The sequence below is a fragment of the Folsomia candida genome, unplaced genomic scaffold, assembly GCF_002217175.1.
Source record: "Folsomia candida strain VU population unplaced genomic scaffold, ASM221717v1 Fcan01_Sc004, whole genome shotgun sequence".
In the NCBI taxonomy this organism is placed as follows: domain Eukaryota; kingdom Metazoa; phylum Arthropoda; class Collembola; order Entomobryomorpha; family Isotomidae; genus Folsomia; species Folsomia candida.
The window spans coordinates 3713662-3741591 of record NW_019091196.1 but is presented as its reverse complement, the minus strand read 5'-3'; the positions used below and the strand labels follow the sequence as shown (position 1 = coordinate 3741591).

The following is a 27930-nucleotide window of genomic DNA, read 5'->3' as shown; positions in this document are numbered from 1 at the left end:
GAAATTATTGGTTTTAGTGCAGCTTTTATTTGGTACAAATTTCATTTCTGTGGGAATTACCTAAATATTTCTGCAGTAAAACTTGACACGTTTAAAAATTTGAAACGAGTTGGATGAAAAATCTGGCAGAAAAATGCAAACTTTTTGAAAAATACGTAACGTTTGACGTCATTTACACGATATTATTTAAAATATGCATGTATATAATTTAAGATTTCGAAAACATTGAAATGTAGATTAATTCACAAGGACCTTGTAACTTTGTAAAATTCGTAAACTTACAAATTATTTCGAAAGTTTACTCATATTTCTGAGGAAAATTAACTTCCAAATTTTGTAAACTTACTCCGATCTTTATTTTGTAAAAGTTTCCACACTCATTTCACAAAACTTTCCCGTTTTACAAAGTTACTAAGCACTGCGTACCCTCAAATATCGACATTTCTTCTGCACAACCCCCCATAGAAAATCGAGTTTGATTAGTTTTGTGAGTTTGCGATCCTTGTATTTTTCTTCCCCTTCTTTTGTGGAACCAATTACATTGGTCGGACGGAGGAGAGGTTGCTGCTTGGTAACTTTTGGCGTTTGGAGTGTGTTTTTCCGTCCGTTGTGCCATGTGCGAGATGGCTCCGTGCGATCCGGTCCCGCACACTTGTGACATTTTGACTGATTAGCCAAGAACAGGGACGGACTCGATCCAATTATTTTCATCGGGGTCCACCGGGACCTGGGTCGTCTTTTCTGCCTGGCTGGAATTTGGAAATAAAAAAATTTAGGGAGGAAAAATGACAAGGAAATTTTCGCTATTAGAAAGTTACCGGTTTTTAATGGTTGATTTGACAGTGGGGAATTGAAAATGGGAATTTTGTAAAGACAATTTTGAAGGAGAGGATTTTGGGAAGATTTGAATTAGAGAATTTGTAACAGGTTAAAATGAAGAATGCAAGGCTTTGTAATTTTGTCAAGATTTTAGAAATACTTCGAAGCAAAATTATCTCAAAAATTTGTGTAAACTTACTCAGATTAAAGGCATCTCTTTATTTTGGAAAAGTTTTACAAAATTATGTTATAAAACTTGTGGATTTTAAAAACCTATGAACGAATACGTGAATTATCTCATGAAACGAAATTTATAATGTACCATAACTTTTTAAAGATTTGGGTTTAAAAAGTTTTTTTATATAGTTTTCGAAATATTTATTGGAAAGGAAAAATGTTGGATTTTGTTGATTTATAAAAAATTCCAATATTTCCGATAGATAAAAATTTAAGGGAAATATGCGCACATTTGTCAATTTTATTTTAAGAAGTGAAATGTTATGGAGAAACGTCGATAACTATTCTTTGTAATTTATTTATTCTTAAACTTTCATAATTTTAGATTAAGTTTAAGATTTTATGGGTATGCTTTGAAAACAAAGTTACCGTGAGTAGGCCTAATATCACGAAAAGACTGTCAACTGTTACATACGCGGAATATGTAGAAATTTTCATATTTTTTGAAAATCCGTCAAATTTTATTTCTGTGTTGTTAAATATTTTTTAATTGGCTAGAATAAATTTACACCGTGCTAGAAAATTTGGTTGCGTAACAAAAATTCCATGATTTTCCAGCAAAAAGCTTGCATGGAAAAGTTTCGCAAAACTACTCAATTTGATGAATGCAAAAGTTCTGGTTTCATAAAAAAGACTGCATACATTAGCCAAATGGATAAATTTCTCTAAAAATTTCCCCACTTTTATCGAAATTCCATCAATCTTTCATATTTTATTTCCATTTGGTATCCTTGTTTATAGCCATACAAACATTTTTTTACTTGGCCAGAACATGTAGCTGAGGGAAAGACATGCAAATTTTCGCATCAATTTGAAAAAAATGCATGGTTTTCCGGTAAGAAATTTGCATGTAAAAGTATTGCAAAACGACACAATTTGCTACATGATCGAGCTACATATATAAAGTTGTAATGTCACAGCGTAAATATTTCTAGAAGTTTTAATATTTTTTGAAAATCCGTCAATTTTTCATATTTTATTTCCATGTGGTATTTATGCCTATAGCCATACGCACATATTTTTTTAGTTGGTCAGAACCTGTACATAAGTGGCAGCTGAGGGAAGGAATTAATTATGGAGAGACCTTCGTGATGTGTGTCCAATCAGCCACATCCGCCCATCGAGGAAAAGAATATGATCCAATAACACAAAGCGTCACAGCTGCTGATCTTCCACCGTCGGCTGGTCACACATTGTGTCCTCCAACCACCAAAGGATGACACCAATCATCTCGCCTCCTGGAATTCGGGGGAAATTGTGAGATCAGAAATAAAAAGACTGGAAAATTGCTGGGGTGAGCACGTGCACAAATTATGGGACGCGAATTTTGTACGTATTTTTAAGGTAAAAACGTACATGCAGAAATTATGGGATACGAATTTTGCACGCATTTTTAATGCATGTATAAAATGTATGCAGAAAATATTTTGCACATATTATTAATTGATGACACCGTAAATACGTAAATATTGCGGAAATTATGGGACACCAACTTTACACCTATTTTTAATGTAAAAATGTATATGCAGAAATTATGGGGGAATTTTTGCACATATGTTTTATTGATGATACCGTAAACGCGTAAGTTATTAGGCGAATTGTGCATTTATTTTAATTAATGTCTTCATAAAAGTACCAAAATTTAGATAAAAACTAAGCTTAACAACTGATTTACATTTTCCGTCATTATATCAATAGTAAAAACAATATGTAAATTAGTTGATCTCCTTATTTTCGTCACCTTCAAACAACAGAAACCAACAAAAGGGGCTAGAATCATCTTTATTCATTATAAGTTAAGAAAATTTATTGTAAAATTAATCATCGACGTTTAAGCTGAGCAGTAAATTTTGTAAAATTTGGTTTATGTTTATGGAATATGCTAAATTTTAAATTCATATCTCTCTCAATCTGAAATTTTTTGAAATTTATAAAATTTATGTCATATTTTTACCAACTTAGGTTTTTTACAAGATTATCAAGGCCGGTGGAAATTTCATTGTCATTTTCAACGTGTTTTAAGTATGACAGGATAAAAGTAATGTAAAATTTTATATTCACGTCTCTCTCAATCAGAAATTTTTTGAAATTCATAAAATTTGTGCTATATTTTTACCAAAATTTAGTCTTTTTTACAAGATTGTTAGGCTGGTGAGAATTTCATCATTGTTTTCGACGTGTTTTAGAATAAAAATAATGCAAAATTATTAATTCTTAATTTGCATAAAATTTATGATTAACGGTCATATTTTTACCAAAGTTTACAAGATGATCAAGAAATTTCGTCATCATTTTCTCCGCTTAAAATTGCCTGTCTCTTCCTCTGAAATCCTGTCCCTGGAAATTTTGGCCAGACAATAAATACCTGAATTTTGACAAATGTCCGTCCATCCGTCACCTTTTGTAACCCTGTTAAAACGCCAACAATTAAAGGATGGCTGGCTTTTGATGCATACACATTTTCCTCTCCACACAATTGAATCAAATCGGGATGAAAAACCACATCAAGAGAGAGAGAGATTCCACATTATGAACGACATCCATCTCGACTCGAAATGCGAAATCGGACTTGTCATCTCTTTTGTGAGAGGACTGACTATGAGTTCCATTAGTGAGAGGGGAGCGGGACGTGCAGTAAAAATGGGGGTAAAACACGTGCTGAATTTATCATGTGGGATATATGTATCTTGCACGTGCTAAATGAGGAATTTAGCACGTAGGATAAATTTAACACGTGGTAAATTTAACAAGTGGGATTTGTGCGGGTGAAAATTCATTCCAGACTGAAAAAAAGGGGGTAAAGACACGTGGTAAATATAGCGCGTGAGATTAATTTTTCACGTGGCAAATTTAGCATGTGGGATTAATTTTGCACGTGGTAAATTTAACAATTTGTTTTAGGGAGTTAAAATTGACGCTGAACCGCAAAATATAGGTAAAGAAACGGTAAAATTATCACGTGGACTCAATTTTATAAATTTTGCAGATGAAATTTGTTTTGGGTGAAAATTAATGCCAAACTGCGAAATTGGGGATAAAGACACGTGGTAAATTTTGCACGTGGAACTTGTGGGGGTGAACATTGACGCCAATCTGCAAAATAGGAAGTAAGGAAACATGATAAATTTAGCACGTGGCCTAATTTTGCACATGGTAAATTTAGCACGTGTGGTTTGTGGAGGATGAGAAAATTGATGCCAACCTCCCTGCACAGCCCACTCTTTAGGTTTGGGAAGATGTTATTTTGCTTCCCGTCAAAACGTGGACAAAGGGATGAAATGAATTCAAAAAGGGATTATTAATGATTGTCAAGAGCAGAGTATTATGCAAAGATGGCATGAAAATTGAAATGAAAATACTTTTGAATTTGGGATGGAAAAAATCTGTATTTGATCCAAGGGGGAAAGGAGGAGGCTGGCTTGGAATTAAAATTGAGGGGGGAAGAAGCAAATATTATCTGTTGCAATAATTATTTTTACACAGGTTACAAATATCCGCGTTAACTAATTCACCAAAGCGACGATTTGCAACCTATGGAAATAAATTATTGCAACAGATTTTACATAATGTAGAATTGATCAACTTTCAAAGCCGGCGAGAATTTTTGTAAATATTTTACTCATATTTTATTTTGACAGATCAAATTTTTCATCTCCACAAATTCTATAATTTTTGTACTAAAATTTCAACAAATTTTAAAGAACGATTTTTAATTGGACTCATTTGCAATGGAACGGTGAGATTTTGAAGGGTTGAAATTTAGATTTTAAAGATTTCTAAAATTTTTGATAAGTTTCGAAAAATGGTAAACGAATATAATTGCAAATTCAGCTAATATAAAAATTTCAGAATTGCACAATTACTAGATTTTACACCAAATTGGGTTGAGATTTTTGACAAAAATAATTAACCTTTGCTAAAAAAAATTCAAAAATTTTGACGGCATTTTTAATTTGATTGTCACAACATTAATGCATTTATGTAAAGGGGCGAGATTTTGGCCGGGTAAAAGTTTTAGGAGACCGAGAGAGCAATTTAGTATTCCATGGGATCCGGTGGGATTGAGAGTTGACGGTGACGTGCCAGTTGACGGGTGACGTTTTGGACAAGTTACTTTGGTTTGTGAGAGAGAAGTTGAAAATGAGGGGCAGGATTTCTCTGGGGGGTTGCCGGAAAAGGAGGAAGGAAATGTCAGACCCCGATTTTCTCAGAGAGACACACAAATCCAACTTTTGAAATATGACGGCGTACTTGTCACGTCGTAAAAGTCGTCGTCGTCGTGTCGGGCATCTCTTTATTTTGTAAAAGTTTGTAAAACTATTTTACAAAATTTACGAATTTTACAAAGTTACAAAGATCTGCGTGAATTGCCTCATTACGTAAATTGGTAGAAATTTTAACGCATGCTTTCAAAATATAATTTTGTAAATCATCAAATTACATTGAAATAGTCATCTAAATAACTCTTTGCGTTTGCAAAATGTTCAAATATTTATATTTGGCGTAATTAGTACACATTTTTTTAAAACTTCGCCAAGTTGTAGTTTTTTTAATTCAACGTGATTTTTTGAATAAATGAGGGGCAGGATATCTCTGGGGGGTTGCCGGAAAATAAGGAAGGAAATGTCATACCCCGATTTTCGGAGAGAGACACATACAAATCCAACTTTTGAAATATGACCGCGTACTTGGCACTTCGTTACAAATGATGAATTTGTAATTTTATAAGTGACACTCAATGTATTTGGGATGTTAAAAAGGAGGAAATTCAGGGAGACTTTGTAAAATCCATAAATTCTGTAAACTTACAAGCTTTTACCCAATTTTATAAATATTTCGAAGGAAAATTAGTTTATAAATCTTTGTAAACTTGCTCCGATCAAAGATACCTTTTTGTTTAGTAAAAGTTTGTAAAATTATTTCACGAATTTTACAAAGTTACAAAGGACTGCGTGAATTGTCTCTTTGTAAACTATAATTTTCCAATTTTAGTTTGGACAAATTGGGACAAATTTTAACGCATTGTTTCAGGAAAAAATGTTTCAGATTCCCTGAATGATCAAGTTGTAAACAATCTAAATAACTTTTATGTTTCCAAACACTCCCAAATACTTATGTGTGACGTAATTGAGACACATTTTTTGATTTTTCAAAAACTTCGCAAAGTTTTAGTATTAATTGCTTTTTTTGTAAAATTATTCAGATCAAGAGCGTCTCTTTATTTTGTATTTTGTATATTTAAAATTATTTTTAAAAAAAACGCACCGGTTCTACGAAGTTATCCTTCGCAAATTGTCTTATTGCACAAATTAGTACAAGTTTGCACTCAATGTTTTTAAATACCATCTTGCAAACCTGCAGGTCTCTTACGAAATCTGAATAACTTTTTTAATTTCTATAAAAATCCCAAAATATTTGTTTGACGTAATTAAAACACATTTTTTGATTTGTATAAAAATTCCTAAAGTTTGAATCTAAATATTAAATTCTTGTCGCAAAAGATAATTAATTTTTAATTTTATAAGTGACAAAATTGATTTAGAAATTGTAAACAAAGCCACGAAATGTTTGAAATCTATAAATATTTCCACGAAAATTCTTAATCTAATGCATATCCTAATTATTAATTAAACATTGAAAAAATATTATGATTGGTTTAATTTCATGTAATACATATTTTGAAAAAATATGGAATTTTCAAGAATTTTAAAACAACTGAATTTTTGAACGTGACGGAATCGATTTTACGAATGTTGGGAAACATTTGAAATTACATATAAAAACAAAACATACAAAACCATTATCTAATGCATTTACTATTTGATAATTAAACATTAAAAGAAATTATGATTGACTTTTTAATGCCACATTTTACGAAAATTTCTTACACTTTTTGAGACATCATTAAACTCGGATGTTTATAAACTCATTTGTAAGCTTGGGAATTTTTGTTTTGTTTGGAAATTAAGGGAAAATTTCGGAAATTTGACATATCTTTTTAAAAAAGCAGGTTTAATAGTATAAATATTGCAAATATTCTTATTTCACGTAATGTTACACTCTGTTCTAAAATGCTTTTGTGACCCGGAAAAGTTCAGGGGACATAAAGTAATCAATTTTCCTCATGTATTAATACCCGGATTAGTACTACCCGGGTATCTTAATAAATAAATATTAATTTCTACACAAATCTGATAATTTAAAACTCGAAATGGGACATACATATTTGCTCAAAAAAATGTATCAATTTTCTCGAAATTTCGGTGAATTCAAATACCCCAAAAAAACTTCTAGTACGAATCAATTTCCCTAGGTATGTATGTATACATTGATACCCGGATTATTACTACCCGGGTATTTTAATCAATAAATTTGTAATTTTTGTATCAAACTCCAAATTCAAAGTTAGACATATTTACACACAAAAATGTGTAAATTTTCTCAAAATTTCGGTAAATTCTACTCCCCCAAAAAAACTCCGAGTAGGTAATCAATTTTCCTACTACGTATGTATGTGTACATTAATACCCGGATTATTACTACCCGGGTATGAATGTATGTATGTACACGAATACCCGGGTACCCTCCCCTCACTCAGTCTCAGAAAGGAGAGGCGAGCCCATAAGTTATCCAGCAAACAAATATTTACTGATAACCCTTCCTCCTGGCTGGATGGATGTGGGTGATTGATGGCCGTGTCGGGGTGAAAAATGAGCCTTTGGTGGCGGACGGAGTGAAAGGAGGCACATTTTAATTTGTGTTATGCGGCGGCGGGGAGAAGGAAGAAGTGGAGGCGAGGAGGGCGGGTGGAGTGAAAGCGGGCATCCCATCGAATTGGATATCGCATCTCGACAAGACGAGAAGAAAGGTGCATCATTGGCCATGATCCATCCACAGTGGGGACGGCACGCTTAGAAATTGAGGGGGGAAATGTAATGATGAAAATGGGGGTAAGATGAGATGGAAGCGAGAATTTGATTAGAGGGCGGTGAAAAAGTAAGAAGCTTTAAAAAGTTAAGAAGATATTGATAAAAGAAGAAGGAAAAATTGGTACCCAAGATGGAAGAAGTTGGTAAAAATTGGTAAATTGGTTAAAACAGTAGGGGAATAAATTTTTTAGTGTAGAATTGTGGATCAAATCGGTAAAATTGTAGATGAAATCGATTTAAAAAATTCAAATTGGTAAAAAATCGATCAAATTGGTAACAAATAGATCGAATTGTTTAGAATAGAGGAAGTTTATAAATATACCAAAATTGGTAAAAATAGACCAAAAATTGGTAAACATACTCTTAAAAACTTAAATCCACCAATAAATTTGTCAAAATTAGTTGTAAAATAAGATCGCCTTATCACCACCCACTTTTTCCCCGGTAAAAAAAATGTTACCAAACCGGTACCATATTTTTAAGCGTGTCTCGTGCTAGGGATGATTTATAGGAGTGGAATTCATTTGGTAAAAATCTTTTTCGGAGAGCGCGTCGCTCACTTCGTCTCCGTCCGATGGTCCGTTGCTCACCGTGACGTTGACGAATATTGCCATCACTTTCGCCAATCGTACAACAATGGAGAGACGCCGACACACCCACCGCCGCCCACCCGCCCGGCTCTCTAAAGAACCAAAAAGCTTTCCAAACCATAGTCCCCAACATTCCGAAAGTGAGAAAAATGAGGACTTTGTTACGTAAGAGAAAGCTTTTGGGAACAGAAATGGAGAAATTATGACCAGAATTTTACTTTTTCTGGATAAAAAAATGAAATAAATTCTTTGTTTAAGAATCTTTATTATGAAATATTTATAAAGAGTTTAAACTCGGAAATGAAATTTTGAAAAATTCCTCAAGTAAAAATTATCTGAAAGTATAAACATGAAAATTAGAACTTTGAAGAGCAACGTTATTCGAATAGAAATTATGACCCCCAATTTCGTTTCTAGATAAAAAATGAAATAAAATTTTGAACAATTTCGAAAAATAATATAGAGTTCAAAATCCGAAATGAAATTTTGAAAAATTAGACAGGTACAAATTTCTAATCTAAATTTGATCTTTGAAGGGTAACTTTATTCGATAAGAAATTGAAAAATTAGTATCGCTAGAATTTTAGTTTATAAACAGAAAATAAAATAAATTTTGAAGAATTTTAAGTAAGAAATATCTATATTTTCATTAAAAGCAGATATGAAAATTTGAACGGTTACATCGATTTTTTTTAGTAATATTCATATCTGGATGCAGATGTTCTTTGGAGATGAAAATTGTTTCATGGAAATGGAAATCAAAATTTAAGAAATTTACATCTAGAAAATAAAAATATATATTTTTAAAGATTTTAGCCGTGTTCGTGTTTGTTTGGAGGAATGGAATTTACGAAATATACTCCGTTTTTCTGAAATTTATCGAATTGTATATAAATCTTTTCGCTGTCTACATAATTTGTTTAAATTTGGGCCAAAATGTTACAACATTTCTCCAGTTTATTACAAAATCCACAAAAAGTTGTGACTCCTTTTCACGCCGAAAATTGCATATTCACAAAATTTATAATTTGTCATTGTTAACGGATCGGCTCTGATCTAGAGCTGTGCGTAGGGCCGGGTTTACCCTAAAAAAACCCTACCCTACCCTACCCTATAGGGTTTTGGGCGGGCCGGGTTTTTTGCCCAGGAAAATCCAGTCGGGCCGGGCGGGTCGGGCTTTTTCCAGTAGGGTTTTGGGGGGGCCGGCCTTTTTGTAGGGCTTCGGGCTTTTTAATTTACCCTAGTGATAAAGTACAATATGGCAATTTGAAACAAAACTTCGTAGTTTTATATAGCCTCAGCTAAAGCGGAATTGTTTATCTGTAATGATACGGACTTGTTTTCACTGGTTGGCTGTTTCATTACACGAATCAATTTCATGAATAAATAAATCTCAACTGTAAATCACATCAGTGAGATTAAGACCAAATTATAAATACAGTTCTATTAAATACAAGGGCTTAACTCGATTTTTGTTTAAACTAAAATAACACAAATTTAGCAAATATTGATAATAATAAGCATTGGACTTGTCCACCATTGCATTTTTTATTAATACCTAGTGTACATGTCTAATCGAGTCTCCGAAAGCCTTAGCAAGTGCTGGTTTTTTAGGATAAATACGTGCAGAACTGCACATGGGTGGGTTTACCCTAAAAAAGCCCTACCCTATAGGGTTTTGGGCGGGCCGGGCTTTTTTTCCAGAAAAACCCAGTAGGGCCGGGCGGGCCGGGTTTTTTCCAGTAGGGTTCTGGGCGGGCTGGGTTTTTAAAAATCGGGCCCGTGCACAGCTCTACTCTGATCCACGACAAAGAAAAGATATCCCAAATTTTCTTAAAAAAATTAAAGTTTTCACCTACTTTCCAAGAATTATATATATTTTCTTATAAAATTTTGCGAATTTTATACCCATTTTTTCGCAATATTTCCATGAAGTGTTAATGCACTGAGAGAGAGAGATCATGGACGAGGTTGTGGTTTAAAAAGCCTAATTATGTGACTTATATTTAAATATTTACCCAGTTTACAAAGTTTTGACTCATTTTCACGCCGAATATTCTATATTTACAAAAGAAGAATAGTCATACTTTAGTTTCAGATAGTTCATAATCATCCTTTAAAATTTTGAAAAGTGAAATGTCTAAAAATTTCCAAAAAATTAAACTTTCAATACATGTGTATAGTACTTTCTGGGAATTGTGCATTCTTATAGAATTTGGCGAATTTTATGCCTATATTTTTCGCAATATTTCCAGGAATAAAACAAAACTTTCAAAAGTGAAATGTCTAAAATTTTCCAAAAAATTAAACTTTCAAAACATGTGTATAGTACTTTCTGGTAATTGTGCATTCTTATAGAATTTGGCGAACTTTATGCCTATATTTTTCGCAATATTTCCATGAATTATTTATCTACTTAGAGAGGGTCCATGGCCGATGGGAGGTTGTTTGTTGGGAGAGGACAAGATTTCGTTTACAATTATTTTAATTGAAGTGTATTTAACTACATAAATATTTTCACAAATTACAAATCCGCGAAAATTTTCGGTTCCTTTCCACGCCGAATATTCCATATTTGCAAAAAAGAATTGGCACATCGTTACTCATAGATTAATGAGTTTCATGGGTAAGTAAATAAGTGAAATATTCAAAATTTTCTTTATAAAATTAAAGTTTCTACTTATTTAATATTTTACCGGAATTGTGTATTCTTATGGAATTTGGCGAATTTTATCCTCCTTTTTTTGCAATATTTCCCCGAATTATTTATGTACCGAGACAAAGAGAGGGATTTGCAAAAAAAGAATAGTCATATTTCAATTCCCAGATAGTTCATAATTATCCTTCAAAACTGTTGTCAAAAGTGAAATGTCCAAAATTTTCTGAAAAAATTAAAGTTTCCACCTATTTATGTAATACTTTCCCGGAATTGTGCTTTCTTATTGAATTTTGCGAATTTTATCCCCATTTTTTCGCAAATTTCCCTGAATTATTTATGTACCGAGACAAAGACAGGGGTCATGGGCGATGGGAGGTTGTTTGTTGGGAGAGGACAAGGTTTTGTTTACAGTTAGTAAATCATGTCGGTTTGGTTGACCCTTCCTCGCGGAGACAGTTTTACTGCCCACCAGAGCATCATTTCCACCTCGGAAAAACATCCAGTCCTCCACAAACCCAGGCACCTCTTCTTCCTTCAGAAGTAACGGAAAGAAAGACGTAGAGAAATACAGGATAAAATGACACATAGTTACGCAATTAGTTATCTACCAGTTTAGCTAACAATTTGCCACATTTTGGCTCCAGTTGAGAAAAAATTGATAATTTCAAGGGTGGAATAATTTGAGATCACTAAATCCAACGTAAACGTATAAAGAGTACGAAGCGAAATTAGCCTCCATCGTTTTGCAAGTTTCTTAAATTTTTGGGATCAGTTGATAAATTCATACATTTATGAAATTAAAAACTCATCTATTTATTAGTATGTTACATTTAGAAAAAAATTAATTGGACACAAATTTTGACCAAGTTTTTTTTTAAAAAAAACATCGCTCTTAATTTATAACACGAATTTCTCTATATTTTTTTATCTAACTAACAGCATTTTTAGATATTCCTCGATATTTCGAATTTAATTCTCCCGAGAAATATTACCCCAATTTTTTAAAACAAAACAATTTTAGATTTGACATGCATTGTTGAGAAGTGTAAACTTACGTAATTTTATAAACAGTAAATAGTACATCCTTATCTTAAAAGGTTATGATAGACTCGCAAAAAGATAATTCACGCAGTCCGTGGTAACTTTGTAAATTCCTTGATGCACGACAATTAATTTATTTAAAACTCAATTTATAATCAATCAACTTATTGTAAAATTAGTTAATTTCCATCAAAATTAAAATACCAGAGGTATTACTAAATAATTTTTATTGTGTTACATTTTTATGTGTAATTTGACGCCACTTCGGATAAATTTAGATTTACAGTAAAAAAAAAAAAGTGAAGAAAGGTCACGAGTCGAGAAAGTATATAGTTCGATTTTCAGTAAACCTCTTTCCAGTAACGAATAATGCATTTCTGGTCCAAATTTTACCAATTTACCCAAGTTTATCAATTTCACTAAATTTAGTTGCCTAAGATAGAAAAAAGGACAAAATGTAAATGGGGATGATTTACATAATTATACATTTTTGAAAGTTTTTACTAGATATATTTTTTTTAATTATTGTTTTTTTCTAATTTGAACTTGACCCGTATTTTTTTAGACGAATACAAATTTTAGGATGTCTCATTTCGTGCAAAATCGAAAATTATGTTATACTATGTTTTTTAATGAAAAATTAAAGAGCATTTATTTTGGAATTTTGTCACACACATTTTGCTGACAGGAGAACGGTCACAGCCAAATCTTTGTTGTAAAAGAAAATTGTTTTTCGTTGTCTATGAAGTGAATTAGGGGGTGGATTACGTCGTAAAATACCGGGTAGCATACTACCCGGGCAGCTTGTGTACTTTCATTACTTCATTCATACTATGTTACAAAACAAAATAAAACAAACGAACATATCTTAGCACCAGCATTACCTTTAAGTGTTTTTGCGTTACTAAATTCGCAAAAAAAATGAGTCATGACGTTAATAGAGTACAAATTTGCAAGTTTACAGAATTTACGGATTTTACAATGTTCCCAAGGCCTGCACGATATAAGCAGATTGTTTTTTATAAATCTCTGATACGTACATTATTTGTAACTGAGAAATGGGAAAGTTGAGAAAATTGTACCACATTTTACCACGATAACCAACTACCAAACCTGCTACCATATTATTTTTACCGAATTTAATTGTAAGTAAGAAATGGGAAAGTTAAGAAAATTCAACATTTTACCATGGTAGCCAACTACCAAAGCTGTGACCATTTTTACCGAATTACATAAAAATCTCCCTCCTCTCTTCCCGTCTCATTTTGTTTGTTTGTCTTGTCCCTGGATTGGATTGGATTGGTTTGGAAGTGTTTGTACATTTTTTTTCTGAGGGAGATCGGAGAGTGAGTCGTCTGCCTGCCTGGTTTTGGTTATGTGTGTGTGAGCGAGATGGTTGATCCATAAATCAATCAATTGATTTATCCCCTCCGTCGCAGAGAGGCAGGCTTTTTAACATAGAGGAGAAAGCAGATTCGCTGCTGCTGGCACCCTCACATCACGTCACGCTTGGCCAATTTTTTGATTAATGTCCCCCCCGCTCGGAGGACAGGTCTTCTTGTCTCTTCTGCATGGCTGACCTCGTATTCCTGCACCAGGGAACGAAAATACACCCAGCCAGCCAGCCACCCCCCTTTTTCTTCCCCCGAGACGCAAAAAATGCCGGCTCAGCCAAAAATTACTCGTGATAAGGGAGAGTAAATAGAATTATGTAGGTAACAGCATGATTCATCCCTGGGCTTGGATTGGAAAGTATGTGCATGTGTAAAATTATGAAATATTTAGAAAAAATGTTGGGAAAACTTTTACAAAAAAATTGCCGGAAATTTACTCATGACAGGCGAGTTAATAGAATTATGTAGGTAGCAGCATCATTCATAATGGAGCATGGTTTTGTAAAATTATAGCGATTATTGTGAAATATTTAGGACAAAATTATGAAAAAATTGACCAAAATTTGCGTAAACTTGGTAAAAATTTGTGTTTCTTGTCTCTTTTGCATGGCTGATCTCGTATCCAACGAATGAAAATGTACCCAGCCAGCCAGCCAGCCACCCCCCTTTTTCTTCCCCCGAGACGCAAAAAATGCCGGCTCAGCCAAAAATTACTCGTGATAAGAGAGAGCAAATAGAATTATGTAGGTAGGAGTATTATGGTTCATCCCGGGTTTTAGGTTTGGAGTGTGTATAATTATGAAATATTTAGAAAATTTGGGAAAGAAAATAGTCCAGAATTTGCGTAAACTGGGTAAAAATTTGTAGGAAATACAAATAAGTACATACGTGGGATAAAATCATAGAGGAAAAAATATAGCGATAATTGTGAAACAATTAGAAACAAATAATGAAAAAATTCACAAGACTTTTTGCAAACTGGGTAAAAATAGGCTTATCCAAAAATTTTTGAAAAATTACTCGTAATCAACGAGTAAATAGAATTAATTAAGATTCACCACAGGTTTTGGTTTTACAGTGTGTAGAATTATAGCGATAATCAATAATTGTGAAAATAATAATGAGACCTGTCTAATTCACGCAAACAAGATTGTAAAATCCGTAAATTCTGTAAATTTTCAAATTCAACAGTTCCCAAAGTTTTCTAATAATAATGAGTATAATTCATGCAGGCGTTTTGTCACGTTCAGAAGCCGGGACTTAATTTTCTATAAATTTCGGTTTGTTACAAACAAATTAGGTACCCAATGGTTTTAGTCCTTTCTTTGCAAGGGAAATCTTAAACTTACAAACTTACAAAATTTTATAAATATTTCTGAGGAAAAGTAGCTCCCAAATTTTTGTAGCCTTACTCAGATCAATGACGTCTCTTTATTTTTTAAAAGTTGGTAAAATAATTGAACAAAATGCACCGATTTGACAAGGCAGCAATCAATCTGCCTAAATATTAATTTAAAAATTGCGTAAACTTTTTTTAAAAAAATTGAGGAAATATATAATGGAAAATTTAGAAATTTACAGGTTGAAAAGCACCCAATTTTTTGCCTTATTAAATTATGAATTGAGCAGGTTTATTATGACGTATTTATAAAAGTCCAAGGTTTACAAAGGTTACATAGATTTTAGCAAATTTACCACGTAACATAATATAACCAACTAGCATGGCCTTGAGCTTTGTTATGTGTAAAAAAGTGTGAGATTATGAAGTTGGTGATGAGAGGAGCAAATAAGACGATTCGTCATCGTGTCACTTTTTGTCCGTCGTAAAGCAAGAATAACAAATAATTTTATTGGATTGGGATTTGCAAGTAGATTTCGTTTCGTTGGGTGTGTGAGGACATTATTCCATGAATTTTGTGATCCTATTCAACTCATGGGAATTATCAGATGCATGGAGGTGCACACTTAATAAAAAATTAGTCAAAGTTACGGTGGAAACTTTGGTAGTAATTTTTTTTTCATAATTTTTTTTATTGCCAGGAATTTCGTACTATTATCAAGAAAATTTTGCGAAAGGATGTTGCAAAGCTTTTTTGGTAATTATTTACCAATTGTTTGATGCCGGTTTAATAGTTTTACTTACAGTTACCAGGAAAATTTTTGGAAAGAGATCTTCCAAAGATTGTTGTTACCGGAATGGTAATTATTTGGTCTTTGTCACCAATTTTTGGAATTGTTTAGTGCCATTTCTATAATTTGTTGGTATTGGTTTTATCCGTATTATCAATAGGTTCCTCAGTTACGTGGTATGAGTTTGTTATGTTACCAATTAAATTTGACCAGAAAATCTAGTCTACTTAATTTGCTACTTAATTGTAAGTTTGGCTTAATAAATAAATATTTTTTTGCCGCGAAATTCAAACTTGTGTTACCGATTAGGCTACTTTTCATTACCGGGAAAATTATTTATGTACCGGTACTATTTTTACTACCGAACTATTATTTTTTAGTGTGTCCCGCTACAATTATTATTTTTTTCTCCTACAAAATACATAACAACGAGTTGTCACTCCTCGTAATGGCGGAATAAAGTGTTGTGCTTGTCAGCATGGGTCCAGCAGCAGCGACGAGGACGAGCTAATCACCATAGCGGCGGGCGAATTTGATGGCAGAATATTCAAAACGATTTCCAGCCTCGTCTCATCGTCCAGGAAGAAGGAAAACACAATGAGAGGCAGAAATGACAATGAAAATGAATAGAATTCCCACCCGCATCCTTGAGCCAATTATACCAGCAGAGCGTAGTTATTTATACGGCTCCCTCGTGCGGGTAGGGCACGTGGAATGTCATCGTTTCTTAAGAGTTTGGGGAGGATGGGGAAATTTGAAGTTTTTAGAGGAGGGTTTTGAGTGGAGATTTTGGTAAAAAGTTAAAAATTCGAGTTACTGAAAGACGGAATGGAGTTTTACCGAATTGGTAAAATAGTTACTATGTATTGTAACTTCTGCATTTAGATGCATGCTACAAAATTTAATTAACTTCGTGATTAAGATAGTTTATCTCTAAAAAATTTCATCTTAATTTTAACCAGGTTTGTAGCAAATTTGAATTTCGCGCCAAATCAGCACTATCAAGGGGGCAGTAGGAATAGTTTCTAAATTGCCAAGCTACATTTAAACATTTGCTACCAAAAATAATTAGCATATCGATATCAATACACTTTGTCAAGAATATTAATGTGCTCCTAGTTTTATTTAAGTTCGTAATAAATTTGAATTCCCCGCCAAATCTCCGCTACCAGAGGGGGCATTAGGATACTTACTAAATTAACAGACTCCCCGATTACATTTTAGACACATGCGACCAAAATAATTGGCATCTTGGTCAACCATTGCTCCTAATTTCATTCAGGTCGTCCATTTAAATTTGGCTTTCTCGCCAAACCCCCCTTACCAAATTACCAATCCGTCCCATTCTACCTGCACAACCCTCCCCGCTAACTAGCCAAACGGGAATGTTGTAGTGGTAATTTTGTGGAAATTATTATACAACTGGACGGAGAATGAGAGACAGAGAGAGTGTGATAGTGTGAATAGATTGGATAATTAGGTCTGCTGCTCATGTAACCAAATCCCTCGAGTGATCACAGGCCAACAAACTCAATAGATGGATGGACAAGTAGTGGAAATTCCTTGATGAGAGATATGACTCGTGACAATTGGCAGGAATGATTTGATTTAAAAAACATTAATTTTTCCGACATGATCCCGACTTTTGGAAAATGTTGAGAATCGTTAAACCGTTGGATGAAAAGAGTTCCTTCGTAATTATTTTGGGGAACAATGAAATCATTGTTTTATTGTGCATGCATGGAAGTAAGAGAGGATTTGTCGTGTCGGGAATTCGTGAAGTTTTTTGAGACAAAATGGAACAAGGGATGGATGGAGACGGTGGTTTTTAAAATTTGGTTGAGGGGAATATTTATATGTCTGCACTCTAAATAATGGGAGGGGTGAGGTGAGACGTAATGGTAAAAAACATTGCCGGAGAATTTTTACCGGTTTGGTAGTACCTTAATAATAGATTTTAAGTGGTTTTTTGAAACCAAAATATTTAAAACAGTTTGGTGATAGGTTATTTTTACCGGTTTGGTAATATTTGGTCACTCATGATAAATTTGGTATTTCTGGTAAATTTGGTAACACTTTTTGTCGCGACAGGGTAAAAATGTGTCCTGAAATTATTTGAATGATACAATTAGATAGAAAATAAATTTCTACCAATTTCTTAGAAAAAAATTGGTAGCTTATCTTCCCGGTAAATTTACCGGTAACACCAAACCTGGCAACAACCCGGTAACACCAAACCTGGCAACAACCCGGTAACAATTATTTCGCAAATTATCTATTTAGAGCATACATACAGTAAAAAATTAGTTTATAGCAGTTTCTTATCAATATTTAGTCTGTTACAAATTTATTTTTCTTCGGTAAATTTACCAGTAAAAGAAATTATTTCTCGCATTATTTAGCGTTCTTTAAACACAATGCGACACGAAATCCTTCCAATTTTTTGCTTAATATTGAACTTATCCCGTACATATAATATAATATTTCAAGTAAATAAGCAGCCATACAAGAGATATCCTTCCATTGATCCCATGACGGATTTGTCCTTCTCTCCTCCTTCAACCAAACGAACTTAGAAACCCCACCGTCAGAGTCAGGAACTTGGCAACAATGACAAAATTAATCTACTTATTGCATTGAAACTCGATTAGATTTCGAATAAAAGAGAAGAAGAAGATGGCCACGGACTGATGGCCACGTTTGTACGTCGACGTCCCGTGGAGCGGACCGTCTTATTGACAATTGTCCTTCTCACTGTCAACTTTTATTAAGCAGAGAAGAATCTCAACTCGGAATCATGATTGATTTCCTATTTATTTTATTTCGGCTGGGATGACGGATGAGAAAGATGTAAATCCAGATTAAATAGTTGTGATGGGATGGTCATGAGGAGGGAGAGTTTTGTAATTTGGTAATTATGGGGATGTGAAAGGGTGGGGTGAATTTTTGAGATTTTTTGGGAGATGGTAACCTTCTGAGGGCGCAGGCATTTGTAACTTTGTAAAATTCGTAAACTTATATATTTTATAGAATTCTATAAATAGTTCGAAAGAAAATTATCTCCCAAATTTTTGTAAACTTGCTCAGATAATGGGCGTCTCTTTATTTTGCAAAAGTTCATAAAATTATTTTACAAAACGAACGGATTTTATAAACTTACCAAGGACTGTGTGAAAATTCCTCGATTTTCTATGATTTTTAGGGCGAAAAAGAGGAGGAATTTGGAAGCGGAACTTAATTTTTGGTATTTATTTTTAGAGAGGAAAAATTTTTATGATGGATAATTTTTGAAATTTTAAAGTACTTTTTATCACCGTGAGAATTTGGATAGAATTTGGATTGGAAATTAAAAAAAAAAAATTATTAGGGAACGTGATTCTTAGCGTAAAACTGAAAAAGTACAGATTTTTCCATTTTTTGGTAACCATGGAAACTTATTGTGGGCTACTACGTGAGGATAAATAACTTTAAAGATTTTTCTTGTACTTGAGATAATTTGAGCCAGGGAGGAATCATAATTTCGAATTAGAAGGAATCTTGAAAGTGTGAATGTTGATATTTAAGATTTACTAAAATAAGAATAGGATTTTGAAGAGCTAATAAGATCGTGAGATTTGGAGAGAAGACTGGATTTGTGTGGGATTGGAATGTTTCTAAGAATTGTAGGACAAATTTAAGATTTTGAAAAAATTTTAGGAAATTTTTGTTACGATTTTTTGAACGAGAATTGAATTTGCTTATGTCAAGTCCAATAATTTTTATTTACAAAATATACCACTCTAACAATGTATTAAGGTTACTCGAGGATTTCCAATTACAAAAATTCGTTTTTTTGGTTAAGTGAGGAAATGAAATTTGTTCCTATTTTAAAAAAATGTAAAATCGTAGAAATCGTAAAATGTACACGCTGATAATTTTTATTTAGAAATTTAAACATGTAAAACTAGTTTGAGATCACTTGATGGTTGGCGTCAACGAATTTTCATAATTTGTAATCGATTGGTACTAATTTACTCAAAATTCGAGATAAAACTTCCATTATAAGTAAAGTTTTTTTACGTAAATTTTCCCAAACTACCGTCTCTTTTCAACGTTTCCGTGGTTTACGAAATACAGAAATAGAAAGAAAGGAGGGCTCATAAATACATATCCATTTCTCAAATGTTGTGGTGGTGCTTGGTAGCTTGGTCGGGACGGGAATAAAATATGAGAAAATTTGGAACGTCTAAAATGTATCAACTTCTAAACAAGTTTTCTCCTCTTTGGATGCAAATATCTCTGCCAAACGTGCCCATTGGGACCGTAAGATAAACTTACAAAATTGTTGACTTGAATTTTTTCAGAACTAATCCTTCCTTTGTTTTCAAAGTTCCCGTGGTTTATGAAATACAGAATCTTTTGCAAATTTCATCTCAATTAAATTTGTCCTGGATTGAGATAAGTTTACTTAAACTCTGATACATAGACCTCCAATGTAATAATTTTTTAAATTTTTGACGTGAATTTTCCTAAACAATCGTCCCTCTATTTCAAAGTTTCCGTGGTTTATACAGAAATACAGAAATAGAAAGAAAGACTCAGGCTCATAAATACATATCCTTTTCTCAAATGTTGCGGTGGTGCTTGGTAGCTTGGTCGGGACGGGAATGAAATGTGAGAAAATTCGGAATTTGCCCAGGTTGGGCCCCATTTTCTCCTCTTCGGATGCAAATATTCTGCCAAACGTGCCCATTGGGAGATCCTGTCTTTCGCAAATTTCATACTAACTCAATTTTTAATTGATTGGGACTGATTCGATCAAAATCAAAGTCAAAATTTCCACTGTAACAAAAATTTATAAAATTTTCATATGAATTTTCCGAAACAATGCTCTATCTCTCTCTTCTTTTCAAAGTTTCCGTGGTTTACGAAATACAGAAATAGAAAGAAAGGAGTCGGGCTCATAAATACATATCCTTTTCTCAAATGTTGCGGTGGTGCTTGGTCGGGACGGGAATAAGACGTGAGAACAAGGCGGAGGATGATTTATAGGCGGCATTTATCACCTTTTAGCAATTCCACCACGACCAAGAAGCAAAGCAACAGTCGCGTCAAATGGTAGCTTCACTTCATCGTAAATATTATATCCACATTTTGCCGGGGTTATCAATCTTGGCGGAAATGATGTCGGGCGATATTATGCTCGTGAATACGGAAGGTTGCGTATTATTATTATTATTATTACTATTTTGATGAGGTGGTTGTGGTGTGATTGGATTACGAGGGGGTTACTACACGACACGCTAAGAAATTTGGGGAGAGAAAAAGACAATTCATTCACGAAGGGCTTGGTAACTTTATAAAATGCGTAAAATAATGTACAAATTTTTACGAAATAAAGAGACGCCGCTCTTCATCTGAGGAAGTTTGCAAAAATTTGGGACTAATTTTTGTCAGAAATATTTGTCGAATTTCTAAAAGTTTGCAAGTTTAAGGATTTTACAATGCTACGAAGGCAGGCGTGAATTGGCGCAAAGTTTTGGTAACGTTTTGGTAGTAGTTTACCAAAAAATGGTAACGGCGGGATGGGTATTTTGTTGGAAATTATTTTTACAAAGTTTGCTGCCAGTTTTGTAATTTTTGAAAATTTAGTAGACTTGTTTATAACACAGATAAGTCTTGTTCAGGTGTGTATTTTTGTCGCTATATGATTCGACAAGTTGGCAACTCCTTTGGTAATATTGTACCACAAACTGGTAAGAATTATGCATTATTACCGTACCAGCAAATAGAAATTTTTGTTATGTACAAAATTTGTACAAAATAGGTAACAAATATGTCTAAGTTGGCTGCCATTATTGTAATTTCTGGAAGTTATCAATTTTTATTATAAATTGAAGGTAAGTCGTCGTCTGTTGAAGTGGACCAAATTGATTACCATTTTTTTCGAATTTTATAAACTTTTTGGTAAAAGTTTCCGTAATTTTTTGATTAACAAGATGTGTAACCGATTTTTTATGAATTTTGTGTCTTAAAAATTAATTATTGTAATTATTTTGTTGACCCTTCTTATCAATTTTGTAAATATTTGGTTCAAATTTTCGCCCTGAGATAATTCACGCAGTCATTGGAAACTTTCTAAAATCTTAGATTCTATAAACTGACAAACTTTTACAAAATTTTGCTCATATTTCTGAGGAAAATTATCTTAACTTTACAAAACCGATTTTACAAAGTTACCAATGATCCCACGAAGTTTTTCCCAAGCCCAAAAAACCGTATATTTTTAAGAGATGTAGCAAAATAAATAATAAGTTGTGCTCATGGAAATCAAGGTACACATACATAAATAGTTAAGCTATCCCATTTTTGTTGGGTCTCTGTTTGAGACAGATTTTATTAAAAGAAAGAAAGAATGAGTGGTGGTAGTTGGTAGTTTTTGGAGTTGGTTGGTTGGTTGCCATGGTAACTTTAGCGTGGAAGGAATCCATCACTGTTTTCTTGGCCGGGTTGTCTTTTATGCCTCGCTTTACATTTCACATTCTCTGACGGAGATGAATGGTGGAAATATTTTTGCACAGATTTTTCTTCCTACTCCAGCACCACCACCACGACCATCCAAACCAGCCAGGCAGACTAGGAAAACGAAGGGTGGGGGGTGTTCAGTAAGGACGGAAATTAAATTGTGGCCCGAAATTTGATGGGAATTTTACAAGAATTTCAGAATTTTACAAGAATTTCAGAATTTTAAGAGGATTTTTGTAGGAAGGAATTCGAGGTGGAGATTGAGTCGTTATATAAATGGGAATAATATGTTATTTAAGTACGGTATTTAAGTACGGTATTGCCTGAAATTTGATTGAAATTTGACAGGAATTTTAAAATTTTGAGTGAATTTTTAACAATCAGAAAAATTTGCATACACGTGGACCTTTGTAACCCTTTAAGTTCGATAGAACGAAATTTATTACGGCAAAACGTGTTGAAGAATTTATCATGGAAAAATTATTTGTAAAATTCCAAAATTTCAAAGTTCTTGGTGTATTTTCAACGCCGATAATTGTTAATTTGAAAATTTACTATTAAAAATAATACTAAAGATCCCAGAGGGTTTTTAACATTTTAATTGAATAATTTTTATACAATAGACATTATTTGACAAAATTCATATATCATTTCATGCAAATTCATGAATAGTTTTATTTATTTTTATACTATTTAGGATTGAACAAAATATTTTGCCCAAAATTTGTTATTTAGTTTAGAAAAATATCCGACTAAATTTTAATTTTGGTTCTCCTTAATTTTTGTAAAATTTCAGTTTTTCACATAATTTGAACGAGATTTCCTCACTTTACTTACAAACCTCCATCACCGAAAAAATCGTCAAAATTAGCACCTCCGTCTCAAAATTACTCGGCGTTGACCTCTGATCAGCTTAAATTTCTGACAACGGGTGAAATATGGCGCAGTTTAAACAAAAGGATCCGAATGAATTGAAAGATTTCTCAATTTAAGCCTTAAAGTTTCGAATTTTGTTATAAAATTTTTGTTTTTTCACATAATTCTAACTAGATTTCCATAGTTTATTTACAAACGTCCGTCGCCGAAATTAGCACCACTGGCGCAAAATTACTCTTCTGATTAGCTAAAATTTCCGCCAACGTAATTCCTGTGCGTCCCTTGATGTGGGAAAAGTAGTGAAAAAAGCTGGTAAAAAGTAGTGGTGGGCATGTCAGGGATGTCACCCTCTCTCCGAAATAATAAATCGCTCGACACGCCACACGCCATCATGCAAAGTCGTCGGAGGAAAAAGTGGTTCCTTTTCTCTCTCGTCATCTCATTTCATTTAAGAAGACGAAATTCGAACGCAACCAACCCAACGCAACGCAACGCTTGTCTCCTTCACTCTCAGACAATGAATGCAGACGGAGAGAGAGAGGATTTTTCCTAGCCTTATTTATTTACGGGGAGAGTGAGTGAGAGAGAGAGAGAATATGTGAATGTATTATTAAACCGAGAGGATGTAGATGAGATGAAGATTGTTTTTTGGATTAGATTAGATGATGAAAATGTGGCAGAATTTTGAAAAAAGGATGAAGAAAGTTTCGAAAAAGAGGAGCAAATCTAGATGAAAATCTTGTAAAGAAAAATGTTAAAAACAAATTCCCGAATTGTATTAACTTGCAATTTTTTTGCACGGATGACAAAAATGTGGAGGTTGGTTTTCTGTAGGTTACTTGTTTATTTACCGGGTGTATACCGGGTTATTATACGAGGAAATCTGTCGGATTTCGAAAAAATTTGAAATTTTGCAAACTCGGTAAGTTTAATGAATCATGAAATTTATGTATTTAATTCTTAAAATTTTCACCTTCCTCGGAAAAAAAATCGGGTAAATTTTGGTAGATTAAGAGGAAATTTATCAGGATTTAGTAAGAAATGTATAAAATATTCGAGACATATTAAGAAATCGTGGAAATTTCAGTTGTAAAAAATTTAATTTTCCCAATGTGTCCTATGGATCTTAAATATAAACGAAATAGTAAATCTTACAATGAAATATTACTGGCGTTACTTAAATGCAGGATAAAAATTGTTGAAATAGGGGACTGTTTATAAGTATTTACTGGATTTTTTGCATGCATTGTTTGCATAAATCTCAAAAATACAAACATGAGTTGTGTACTTTAAACTTTCATAAAAATTTGAGGAACCATAGAAATTCTAGTTTTGAAAATTGTACTTCTTTCAAAGTGGCCCATGATCTGTACTACTAATGCAAATAGCAAATTTTATAATGAAACATTACTGGCGTTAAAGATAGGATAAAATAAATGCGACTTTTTGCTTACAATATATTTGCTGGATTTTTGATGTCTATTTTTTTCCACGGATCACAAAAATGGAGAGATTTCCTGCATTTAATTTACTTACGGGGTGGCAAAATATTATACGAGTAAAAGAGATGAGATAAAGTTTTTTTGTTTTATTAGATAAAGTTTTCGGACGATAGGAAGCGAAAATCTGTCGGATTTGGAAGAAAATTTGGGGAAATTTGAAATTTTGTAAAAATGTGACATTAAGAAACCGTAGAAATTTCAGGTTTCATAGTCTGTTCTTATTTCATGACAAGCTGATCCGGCATCTTAAATAGTAATGGAAATCGTAATCTTGTTAAAAAAATGTTCATGGCGTTAAAAAGAGAAAAAAAGATGTGACTTTTTGTTTACAGTATATTTTCTGGATTTTTTAAGTTAATATTTGTATTTTATGATCGGGGAAAGTTGGAAAATTTGTAATTTTGTAAAACTTGGTAACTTTAAGAAATCATGCATGGAAACATTGAAATTTTCAACTTCTTCAGAAAATACTATATTTCGATTTTTGTTAATTTTGTGGAAATATGAAAGACTTTTATATTTTCTAAAATTTTGTAGTATTTTTTTATTATCAAAAATATTGAAATAGTTTCTACATTTTAAAATTTGCAATTTTATAAAAATTGCGGAACATTAATGCTTAAAATGATGAAATACTTTAACTTTAATGTATGCTTTGGGAACAATCAGATCTAGAAGTTAACAATAACAGACTATAAAATTTTACAATTGGAAATTATTGGCGTTGAAATTGGCAAATAAAATCGAAAATTGTTTAAATGTGTGAAATTGTTGGATAATTTTATTTACACATTTACACATTTACACATATGTATAGCATTTTGCATCTCAGTTTTTTTAGCAATGAAAGCAAAATGAGTTGGAAAAAGATGATGGGGAAATACGAAACTTTTTAAGAATTTGCTTGATTCCGAAGTCATGCTAGCGTTAGATTTGTATTTATTTTCAGAGAGAAATACCGAGACACTTCACGCAGACCTTTGTAACTTTGTGAAATCCATAAATTTTGTAAAATAATAATTTTACAAACTCTTACTAAATGAAGAGACGCCCTTGATCAGAATAAGTTTACTAAAATTTATGAGCTAATTTGCTTTCGAAATATTTGTAAAAGTTTTTAAGTTTACAGAACTTACTGATTTTACAAGTTATCAATGACTGCCTGAATTAATATGACATGATTTTTTATGGGTAAAAATTTGCGATAACAATATGTTAAAAATTAGTATGAATTTGACGCAATTCGTTACATTTTTTGTGTGCGTATTTTTTTGCAAATGTCGCAGTTTTTCACATTGCAGAAATCCAGCAAAATTTCCTAATACTTCTACAAAAGTATTTTAAATCGTATTTTGTACGTTTCGCAAATTCTGCAAAATTTCCATACCCTAATTTTCCTGGCTATTGATCTGCCATACAATTCTTTAAAAAAGTTCGTATTGTTGATCATGAATGAGTAGAAATTGTGTATTCTTTTATTTTTCGTGTCGAGATGTGAATGAGTCTGCCCTGCGTTCACGATAAATGAGTGAGATTAGATTTTATGGTTTGTTTGGGTGTAATAAAACCGTTTTTTTATGGATCCAACAACATTCCTCGAGTCGTACACATAGTCGTCCCCGCACTGACTTCGTTCTACTACGAACCAACGAAGGAGCACAGGGCGGATATGTATTTATTTTCGAAAAATCGTAGAAATATTTTCGAATAAACGTAAAACTATTTACGAAATTCGTATTTATGTACTAAAAAATTATAAAAATTCGAATTTTTGTAAAATTTGCATTTTTGAATATAATCCTCTGAATTTTGTGTTTTTTCAATTTCTTTAACAAGAAAAAAACGAGGAGCACGGGGTGGATATGCATTCATGAAAAATGACTTATTTAATATTTATGAAAAAAGTTAAAATATGTACGAAATACGTACGTATGAAAAAACATGAAAATACGAATTTTCACAAAATTTCTATATTTGAATTTAATGCTCTGGATTTTTTGTGATCCAATGAAAAAATTTCGTCTCATGTGGTTTAAATATTTACAAAGTTTGTGCATATTCTTGAATAAAATGTGTAAAAGATTTGCCTCATTTCGAAATAATAGTGGAATAATATTTGCCTGAAAACTTAGAAACTTGTACAAATATGTAAATATATTTTGAAATTTTTCTAATCTACGCAAGTTAAGGAACAAAATTTGACTGTCGGTCGTCATCAAATGAAAAACTTGAAAATAACAAATACATATCCACCCTCTGCTTATAATAATCTCCATAAAATTAAATTAAACTTGCTCTTCCGCAAACTAACTAATTTATAACGAAAAAACTATAGACTTGAAAATGAATACATATCCGCCGTCTGCTCCGTCGAGGAGGAGGTTGACTTACTTGGCTGGGTTGTTGGAGGAGCCACTTAGTGAAATTTATGTCCCCATTAAACCCAACGGCAAGTGGCTTTTTAACGAACCGATAACCATAAAACAGGCCTCGACCTTCACACTACTTTTCCACGTTCGTACTTATTTTACGCTGCGTGGTGGTGGTGATCCTCGTAATAGTAATAATAATAAAAATGTTATCGGAGGGGGCAAGGTCATGGTTGCACCTTTTTGTTTATTTTTGAGGATTTTTTTGTGTAAACAGAGGAGAAATTTTTACGTGGATTTTTTTTGAAAATTGAAGAAAATTTGCACGTTGGGATAATACTTTTTTTCGAAATTTTATGGAAAGTCGTGTGGAACCGAATAATTACGTATTCAATTTTATTCGTAAAAACCTAATGTATGCTTGGACTTATTCAATATTTGTTATTTGAGAATTCGACGTCAAAATTGTTCAAATTTGTAATAATTACTTTCTCCATCTCAATTTGTACCGTCTTAAAACACTTTGTTAAAATTAATAAAATTTCTTACCTTTTTTGAAATTCCTGTCAAGTATTTCCAAACTCTTTTTGAAACTGAAACTGCAATTTTCTTTCTCGTGTAAAAAAACTCTCCTTGAAAATTAACCATGAAGAATAAACTGAGCATGGTATAAAAACCAACTTGTAAAATTCGAGGCTGCCTGAAAAAGTGCTCGCTTAAGAAAATAGTAGCCCTTAAAAATTATTTGCACTAATTCCACTTACTACTAATTCTCAACTTAAAACATAATGAGGCAATTCACGTGGTCATTGGTAACTTTGTAAAATCCGTGCGGTATGTAACCTAATTTTGCAAATTTTTCCAAAATAAAGAGACGCCC

General features: G+C 32.8%; 2 long non-coding RNA genes across 2 annotated transcripts in view; one reads left to right on the top strand and one right to left on the bottom strand.

The window, feature by feature from the left end:
* LOC118435431 overlaps window positions 1-27930 on the top strand; it is a 74528-nt gene that overhangs the window by 12671 nt on the left and 33927 nt on the right. The window lies entirely within an intron of this gene.
* Window positions 9-27917, bottom strand: LOC118435432. Its single transcript, XR_004834751.1, has 3 exons — window positions 27600-27917; window positions 2141-2294; window positions 9-749 (listed from the first exon to the last, which is right to left on the bottom strand). It is a non-coding gene; the product is annotated as an uncharacterized LOC118435432 (long non-coding RNA).